At 40.2% G+C, this 10,609-nt stretch overlaps 1 pseudogene; it reads right to left on the reverse strand.

The window, feature by feature from the left end:
• Window positions 1-543: 543 nt before the first annotated feature.
• On the reverse strand, window positions 544-686 carry LOC142443931 (U2 spliceosomal RNA; annotated as a pseudogene).
• Window positions 687-10,609: the final 9,923 nt, after the last annotated feature.

The following is a 10,609-nucleotide window of genomic DNA, read 5'->3' on the forward strand; positions in this document are numbered from 1 at the left end:
ACGGATGTCTGTTTTATGGACAACATGCTACCTTCAAATAGCGTGGGCTGGTAGCATTCCCTCTCTCTACTCTAAGGAAAATGACTGGTTATTGCTAAGTGAGCTTGGCCTCAGTAATAGTCACAGTCCTCAGATGAGTGTCAACTTCCCTCATAGTGTTTTTGTGTATAAATATGGTAGTGCATATGGAAGGTGTAGTACATATTTTGGACAATGAATGCTTCAAAATTTAAGCTGCATATATTGTACCATCAATGTTCCTTATGAAACAAAAAGTAATGCTTATTTTAAAAATAAACCTTCAATACATGCATTTTCAACTTTTCAATCCCCCAATTCTTCGATATTTATTAGACCATTGAATTACTTGTGTATAGAATGTGTCAGATCTAAACCCACTGACAAAGTAGAGAGTCCTAACTCTTTTGTTGTAATATTATGGTTTAGCAACTGGTATGCCTTATGCTGATTCTCTGTGGGAAACTCCCTTCCTGCGGGAATGTGCCCCATTGCACAGGATGATTTTGAAGTACAAATGTATGGTTTTAATTTAACATATTTGTGGTTTGCATTCAGTTTTGCTAAGTCAGACCCATTCACAGGATTAATTGAGGTTTCTAATATGCAGTTCATATACAGTTGAACTGATACTACACTTGATCTCAGACAAAAGGCCGAGAAGCAATGGTTAGGTAGTGGTTTTGTATTTAGTTTTATCCATATGGACAGCAATTGGTAACCTCCAGCAGCTCTGTGGGAGAAGGATTGGGTTTTCTGCTCCCGTAAACACTTACAGTCACAGAAACCCACAGAGGGTACTGTGAATCACCATTGACTCAATGGCAGTGATATATATATATATATATATATATATATATATATATATATATATATATATATATATATATATATATATATATATATATATATACACATTTTTAAGACGTTATTACTATAGCCATCCGCTGGTTCTGATAGCATGCTTAAAACTTGTTTTTCTTTTTCTTCATTTAGCATGAACTTATATATGTCCAAACTATAATTATAGTAGTGGTATTTTTGACACAACATCATAAAATTGTAAACAAGAAAGTTCCTCAATAATAAATGAAACCTTTATTTCAGGTATTTCTACAAGTTAGGAAACCTTTGAAATGTCAACATTTTTCTAGTTTATTTTTCAAACTCATTACATTAATATACCACTAATGTTGCAAATATTTGAAGTACATATGCAAAACAAAATAGAATGATCAAATTCAGAATAAACAAAATACCAACAACAGCATCAAGAAAAAGAAAAACAACATACTCAGATAGAATATCTGTGGAGGGAAAGGAAATACTTAAAATTCACATGCACATATTTAAGTATCATTTTAAGAATTTTTAAGGAGATCTAGAGATACATTCACCCTTTCCTACTTAGAACTGCAAGCCTGGTTGCCATCTCCTTGGAATTAACCCGATGATCATACTGTCCATCATGACAAGATCTAGGTGACCATTTATCACATTACCATGCCTCACTTCCAATTCATCAGAACCCAATACCAGTCTTGAGCACCAAGTCATCAGTGTGTGACCGAATAGATCCTTTCTTGACATCCATCAATTTAAGGCAGTGGCCCCTGTGTGTCTTCCTGGGTCAGAAAGAGAAATAAGATTTAAATGCAACATACACAGTCTTTCAAAGATTCAACTCTCAAATATTCATGCCATCCTAGCACAAAATCCTTGAATTCCCCCAGGAAACCTGACTCTTGTATTATCAGCGTGATTTAAAGTATGATATGCGGCAGCTCATGGTATGGGAAGCCAGAATAAGGGCCAGGGAGGCTGCATTTAAAGGCAGAAGTCAGAAATATAAAGGAGTCTGGGGTTACCTGACTCTGTTCTTCCATGAGATGGCTAGATGAAAAAGAAAGCGGGGAGACAACAGATTCAGAGTCCCCACCTCATCCTCACTGACTTAGGGAAAAGTGTTCAAGGAAAGGGGAGAGGCATTTTCCTCTGTGCAGAAAGGAAGAGGGAAGAATCAGCCTCCACCTCTGAGACCAGTGTGTGCTCCCAGCATCCTCCAACCTGATGGCCCTGTCTGAGCACTCTTCAGTGATAGAAATGCCTCTTTGTGAGAATTCTTGAAGACATTATATTTTCTTAACATGCAGAATTGTTCTTAACGTCTGCCCTGTGTCCTCCTCTACGCTTTGATGCTACCTCTTCCCAGAAGTGTCCTATGAAAACATGGTGGCCATTTTCCTAGTGACTTGACACAGTTGAGCTTATGATCTTTTTATCAATACTGGAGTACAACACCAAGCATTACCTGTTAATGCAGATAATGTAAAACTTGGGGATCAAATACAGTAGAAATTGTTCCGAGATCCTAGAAATAAAGGCTGAATTCACCTGTGGTTGAGGGAAGCTTGAAGATCTGCATCCTGCCCTGACACCCTCTACATGTAATCTCCAAAGTGTCTTCAGACACTAACACAGCGATACATACCACATTATCAGACAAGATAACATTAAGGGGAGTTGTATACAAGTTAAAAAAAAACAAAAAGAGGACCTGATGCAAAGGGCTTAAGTGGAGAGCAAATGCTTTGAGAATGATTGGGGCAGGGATTGTGCGGATGTGCTTTATACAATTGATGTATGTATAGGTATGGATTGTGATAAGAGTTGTATGAGCCCCTAATAAAATGTAAAAAAAAAAAAGTTTTAAAATCTGTATCAGTCTTTAGTATGTGATACATATGCCATTTTTTATTATTTCATATTAAGTGCAAAATACTCATCACCACAATCAATTTCAAAACTTGTTTTATTTTTTAAAGCATTTTATTAGGGACTCACACAACTCTTTTTTTTCTTTTTTTACATTTTATTAGGGGCTCATACAACTCTTATCACAATCGACACATATAAATACATCAATTGTATAAAGCACATCCGTACATTCTTTGCCCTAATCACTCTCAAAGCATATGCTTTCCACTTAAGCCCGCTGCATCAGGTCCTCTTTTTTTTCCCCCTCCCTCCCCACTCCCCCTTCCCTCATGAGTCTGTGATAATGCACATATTGTTATTTTGTCATATCTTTCCCTTTCCGGAGTCTCCCTTCCCCCTCTTTTCTGCCGTCCATCTCCCAGGGAGGAGGTCACATGTGGATCCTTGTTATCAGTTCCCTCTTTCCAAACTACTCACCCTGTACCCTCCCAGTATCGCCCCTCACACCCCTGGTCCTGAAGGTATCCCCCCTGGATTCCCTGTGCCTCCAGCTCCTATATGTACCAGTGTACAACCTCTGCTCTATCCAGATTTTCAAGGTAGAATTCAGATCTTGAGAGTTGCGGGGGAGGAAGCACTTAGGAACTGGATGAAAGCTATATTCTTCATCGGTGCTACAGCACACCCTGACTGACTCATCTCCTCCCCTAGATCCCTCTGAATGGGGATCTCCAGTGGACGACAAATGGGCTTTGGGTCTCCACTCTGCACTTCCCCCTTCATTCACTATGGTAAGATTTTTTTTCTGATGATGCCTTATACCTGATCCCTTCGACACCTCGTGATCGCACAGGCTGGTGTGCTTCTTCCATGTGGGCTTTGTTGCTTTTGAGCTAGATGGCCACTTGTTTACCTTCAAGCCTTTAAGACCCCAGATGCTATCTCTTTTAATAGCCGGGCACCATCAGCTTTCTTTGCGACATTTGCTTATGCACCTGTTTGTCCTCAGGGATCATATCATGGAGGTGTGCAGCCAATGATATGATTTTTTGTTCTTTGATGCCTGATAACAAATCCCTTCAGAACCACGTGATCACACAGGCTGGTGTGTTCTTCCATGTGGGCTTTGTTGCTTCTGAGCTAGATGGCCACTGGTTTATCTTCAAGCCTTTAAGACCCCAGATGCTATATCTTTTGATAGCCGGGCACCGTCAGCTTTCTTCACCACATTTGCTTGTTCGCCCGCTTTGTCTTCAGTGGTTATGTCGGGAGGATGAGCAACATAGAATGTCAATTTAATAGAAGAAAGTACTAATGTATTGAGGTTATACTTGAATAGAGGCTCAATGTCCTTCTGCCACCTTAATACTAAATCTACAAATATAGGCACATAGATATATTTCCCCATCCTCATATGTATACTTGCATATATACATGTCTTTGTCTAGACCTATATAAATGCCCTTTGCCTCCTAGCTCTTTCCTCTATTTCCCTTTACTTTCTTCCTGTCCCATTATCATGCTCCGTCCCCATCTGGGTTTCAGCTATACCTCTTCGTTACTTTACCCTCGATCATTCCCTACTAGGCCTACCACACCCATCTCACCACCAATTTGGATCACTTGTTGTTCCCTTGTCCCTGGGTCTGTTAACACCTCTTCCTTACCACCCACCTCCCCCTATCCCATGTCCCCCCGGAACTCTCGGTCCCGTTGTTTTTCCTTCAGATAGTTCATACAGCTTATCTTACTTAGACAGACCTGCGGAGACAATAATATGTACAAAAACAAGACAGCAAAACCAAGCAACAGTATACAAAAAAACAAACCAACCACTGAGAAAGAATAAAACAAAACACAACAAGGAAGAAAAGCTTGTAGTTTGTTCAAGGATCATTTGTTGGCCTTCAGGAGTGTTTTCCAGTCCAGTCTGTTGGGGCACCATGCCCTGGCCCCAACGTCCACTTTCAGCATTCCCTGAGGGCCTTGCCACTCCATTCCCTTGCTGTTCCACTGCACCCCCTCCAGTGCTTTGCCTCGGTGTGGTGGGATCAGGTCAGGCGCAATTTCCACACCGTGTCTCCGGTGCTGTCCCCTGCAGGGTCATGGGTCAGTGAAGGACGTCATGTCTCATAGTGGGGCTGGCCATGTGATCCTCTCTGTGAACTGGCTACTCTAATGGGGGTCATCATCCTCAGGGCCTGGTGGGCCAGGATGTGCTCCACTCTCCTACTCCCCCTTCATCTGCTTCCATGCCAAAACTTGTTTTATGTCAGAATGTATCCATTGTTATCTTCACAATTCTACCCTGTTCTCACCCTCCAACATGGCATTCAGTAATTATTAGTCTAGTTACTGTCTCTATAAATTTACCTCTCATGTATTTCATATACATAAGATTATAGAAGAAAGAAATCAAGAAACAAAAAGACAAGAACAATGACAAAACAAAATAGAAGAACCTCAAGTGAAAAGAGAACATAAAATATTAAAAACTGAAACAGCTTTAAAATGGTAAAAAGGGAGAGCAAATGATAAGGTGTTACATTTACGCCTAACCAAATCTTCCATAATCATTTTTAATCATCTTTATATGATAGCACAGCCATTCACATCTCTGATCTATTATCTAAGGGATTCACCATAAGCTTAATCAATGTCAGGATCCTTTAAATAGATCTTGGGCTCCAAAATCAGTCATCTATAGCCTTTTGCAAATTGGGTCTTCATAATTTAAGCTCTGATACTCTTCCCTCCTCTGTATTTGGATTTAATTACTTAAAATCTTTGAATCACACTGGCTGGTGTGCATCTTCCAAAGAGACTTAATTGATCCTTCAATCAGCTGGCTGATTGCTGGTAGACTAGTATTTAAGTTCCCCGACACAATTCTTTTTGAGAGTTTGACATCACCTGATTCTGTTCATTCAAAAATATATTATAAATCACATATCACGTATTTCAATTATTTAATTAAATTAAAAGGAGTTGTACAATTCCCACCATGATACATTTTAGAACATTTTTCTCTCTTGTATTCAATGTAATTAACTTCCCATTTCCCCCCATCTTACCATGCCATACTGCCCCCCAAAATTATTAATCCAGTTACTGTCTCTATAGATTTTCCTATCCTGGATTTCATACACAGAAAATCTTTACAAAAAAATTTTTACATCACCCAACAACAAAGTAAAACAGAGGAAAATCCTCAATATCCAAAAAGTAGAACATATTGAAGACTGGTATAAAATTTAAATGGGTTAAAAGGGAGATCAAATAATAAAGTGTTAACTTTTAACCTAAGTGCATCTTCACTAATCTACTTTCCAATGAACCTGCATGATAGCTAGGCTCTTCACATCCCTGGTCTATGATCACAAGGAATTCACTGAAGGCTTAATCAACCTGTATTTTCCATTCACCTATTTTTTTTAACCCAAGCAACTTTAAAATATGTCAAAATGGAGATAAAATGATAAGATATTACATTTTAACTAAACTAAACTGCTGTAACCAACTTTACAATGCACTCTGTCTGATAACAAGGCTATTCACATGCCTGGATTATGGTCAGAGGGATTTACTGGAGACTTAATTCATGTGTGGACCCCAGAAATGGATTATGTGAAAGGAAATTTTGTAGAAAGAAAAAAAATTAATCCTAGCATATAAATTGTTTCAGAACAACAACAACTACAAACAGATTCTACAGGCATTCAAATTCTGAATAAAAATAATTAATGGAACGTATAATTTGAAATAAAATATTGTGTTCCACAGATGTAAGAAAATTTTTTCACATCAATGCAAAATTACATACACACAAATGAAAAGCTAAAAAAAAATCTACTTCCACTGTGTACATTCTGATACATAATTGACCCAATTTAGACTTTGGGAGTCTGTAAATCTATGTGGGAAAATACAGTCTCATTGTTATGTGATGGGGCATCTGCAAGGTTTGAACTGCTGAATTTATGTTTGCAATCCCAGTGCTAAAGAGATAAAAGACACTATATTTCACAAAAGAAATGTTCAACATGATAATGCACACTGCTGTCACACTGTGTATTCCATTAGGGTCTGACAGACAAGTTAAATCACTCAGAATCCTGAACATCAAGAGAATCTCCATATGTGACACAACCTTCCTTCCTCTCAGATTTTCTTTTTCTCTCTTTGTTTCTCAAAGAGATTCTTGTTCCCACATTCTTCCCTCCTTTTCTGCCAGGATGCACCATGGAGAGGTGTGGTGGCCTCTTCTGTGTGAAAATGGACTCTGTCCTACACATGTTCCACTTCATAAACCCCTCTATGTCCCTGTGTGAGGTCACAGTATGCATGGCTGGAACCCCTACACGATCACAGATCACAGGCTGTATTAGTCACCACTAGAGGCAGAGCAACTTAGATCAGGTCTGGTGGTTTCCTCATATTTAGCTTCTGGCCCTAAGATGCCACAGGGAGTGTATCTTCCCACTGGGCCCCAAATGAAAATCTCCCTGGTGGGTATCAGAGAAATCACCATCCTCCTCTGAGACACTCTTGTGGTCTTCATCGTCCAGATGGCCATGCAAACACTGTGGACACTGCTCTGCCTGCTGGCAGGCACCCTACGTGAGTGTCTCTAGGTCAGGGGATCCATGAATCACAGGGACTTGCATGGGAGAGAGCATTATTCACCATGACTCCTCTTTTCCTCAGGAGTCCTGTCAGAACCTACACTTTAGGAGTCTGGCCCAGGGCTGGTGAAGCCCTCAGAGACGCTGTCTCTCACCTGCTCTGTCTCTGGTGACTCCGTCACCAGTAGTTACTACTGGAACTGGATCCGCCAGCATCCTCAGAGAGGACTAGAGTGGATGGGATACTGGACAGGGAGCACAAGCTATAACCCAGCTTTCCAGGGCCGGATCTCTATCACTGTGGACACAGCCAAGAACCAGTTCTTCCTGCAACTGAGTTCTGTGACCACTGAGGACACAGCTGTTTATTATTGTGCTAGAGGCACAGTGACAGAAAGGCATTGTGAGCTCAGACACAAACCTCTCCCAGGAGGCATGAAGGAATGTGCAGCAGGTGGCACTCAGGACCCGAGTAGAGTTCATCTCCAGGAACCTGTGCAGAGGGCGTGACAGAGGATCTTCCTCTCAGGCTTCCTCTCCGTGACTCCTGTTTTTAGGGGAAATCCCTTGTTTGGTGTATTCATAGCTTATAGTTTTAGATGCTCTCAAGTCAATTATGTCTCACAGAAGCTCTGTGTATGACAGAACAAAAGTTGTGTGGCCCTGTATTACCCGCACACTATTGCTATTTTCAAGCTCATTGTAGCAGTCACTCTGTCAATAAGTCACCTTGAAGTCTTCCTTTTATGACTTGCTCCATAGTTTACCAAGCAAGATGTATTTTTCTTTTTTTCAACAATTTTTTGGCACTTCATCCATGTGGAGTTTTTGTGCCAACATGGCTCCCATAGAACATGTGGGAGGAGTTTAGCCTGTCAATCAGGTTGCAGTTTGATTAGAGGACACCTGAGAAAAATGGCTCTCCAATGTTGGCCTCTTTCTCTTTCTCCCTAGACATGGGACACACACACGATCTCTGCTTCACCTTCCAGTAATGAGGCACTTCAAGTCACGATCACGGAAGCCAGAGCCCTGGAGATGCCTCCACCGCCATTGCATCTACAAGACTTTGCCCCTATCGGGCTGTGATGCTACTGCATTCTGCATCAGTGCATGTGGCTACAGGAGTCTGAAGAGGGACTTATGGACTAGCATCAGACTTATGGATGAGTATTGGACTCAAGGACTTGATCTGGACTGGGCTTGGATGCTTGCTTCATGTATAATTACTTCTGGAAATAAAGCTCTTCCCTATATATATGAGTCTCTCTGAATTTGTTTCCCTAATCAACCCAGCTTAACACACTCTACTATCATTTAATTCAATAGTTAAGCCATATCAAAAAGAGTTGTAAAGTTATTCCCATGGTCAATTGTAGGACATTTTCTTCTTCCTTGTATTCATTACTATTCAAGCAATTATTATTTAAATTTTGGCAAATATATGTGCAACAAAACTTCCTTCAATTCAACAATTTACACATGTATAATTCAGTGCCAGTTATTATACTCCACGTTGCACAACCACTATTGATAACCTTTTCTAAACAATTCCACCACCATTAGCACAAACTCAATGTTCCTTAAGAAAAAAATTCTTCCTTTATCCATCATAACCATAGGTCAAGTTTTTCTTAGTAATTCTCTTGATATAATATTCACATATCATACACTTCCATAGTTAAATCATATTTTAAAAGTTGCATATCAGTTCTAATACCCTTCCCACTCCCGCATTCATTATTTCTCCCCAATTCTCCTCACCCTCCCCACCCTATCTCTATTCCAGATAACCATTGATTCACTTCTTTTCTATATGCATCCACTCCTTCGGTGCTTCTATAAATTAGGTATTCCCAATTTTTCCCTTTACTCTTTTTTTAAGTGCTTTTATTAGGGGATCATACAACTTTTATCACAATCCATACACACGTCAATTGTATAAAGCATATTTTTACATTAATTGTCCTCATCATTCTCAAAACGTTTGCTCTCCACTTAAGTCCCTGGCATCAGCTCCTCACTTCCCCCCTGCCTCCCTGCTCCCCCCTCTCTCATGAATCTTTGATAATTTATAAATTATTATTTTGTCATATCTTACACTTTCCAACATCTCCCTTCATCCACTTATCTGTTATCCATCCCCCAGGGAGGAGGTAATGTGTAGATCCTCATAATCGGTTCCCCCTTTCCACCCCATCACCACTCCACCCTCCTGGTAGCACCACTCACACCACTGGTCCTGAAGGGATCATCTGCTCTGGATTCCCTGTGTTTCCAGTTCCTATCTGTATCAGTGAACATAATCTGGTCTAGCTAGATTTGGAAGGTAGAATTGGGATCATGATAGATCATGAATTGGGTGGGGAGAAAGCATTTAGGAACTAGAAGAAAGTTGTATGTTTCATCGTTGCTATACTGCACCCGAACTGGCTCATCTCCTCCACACCACCCTTCCATAAGGGGATGTCCAATTACCTACAGATGGGCTTTTTGTCTCCAATCTGCACTTCCCCCTCATCCACAATTGTATGACTTTTTGTTCTTTGATGCCTGATACCTGATCCCTTCGACATCTCGTGATCACACAGGCTGGGATGCTTCTTCCATGTGGACTTTGGTGCTTCTGAGCAAGATGGCTGCTTGTTTACCTTCAAGCCTTAAGACCACAGACGCTATATCTTTTGATAGCTGGGCACCACCAGCTTTCTTAGCCACATTTCCTTATGCACACGTGTTGTCTTCAATGATTGTGTCCAGAAGGTGAGCATCATGGATGATATTCCCAATTTAATCGCTGATATTTCCTTTCATCATATTTGGATTTTGTAATAGTTATATTTGGATCATATAGGCTGCTGGGCTTCTTCAATGTGGATTTAGTTGACTCCTAATTTAAGATTACAGCTTATTTGAATATAAGCCTTTAAATGCCAGGAAATATTATAATTGATAGCTCTGCTCCATCTGCTTCATCTGTTTTCTTCAGAACACTTTGCTGTATCATCATTATCTGTAGTGATCTCTTCTTGATGGTGAGTATTTAGAAGGCCCATGCTACAATGACTGTAATTCTTGGAGTAGGGCTAGAATTACGTGGTAGCCCAGAATCTATCTGCTTGCCCACTAGTTATGAACTACTCTGATTTACTCTGGCAGTCATGATGTGACAAAAGCTAAAACAAAGAAGAAAGACAACAACAACAACAACAAAACAAAACAACAAATCCCACCCATCCCCGAAATAT

Source organism: Tenrec ecaudatus, chromosome 3 (genome assembly GCF_050624435.1).
Source record: "Tenrec ecaudatus isolate mTenEca1 chromosome 3, mTenEca1.hap1, whole genome shotgun sequence".
Lineage (NCBI taxonomy): Eukaryota > Metazoa > Chordata > Mammalia > Afrosoricida > Tenrecidae > Tenrec > Tenrec ecaudatus.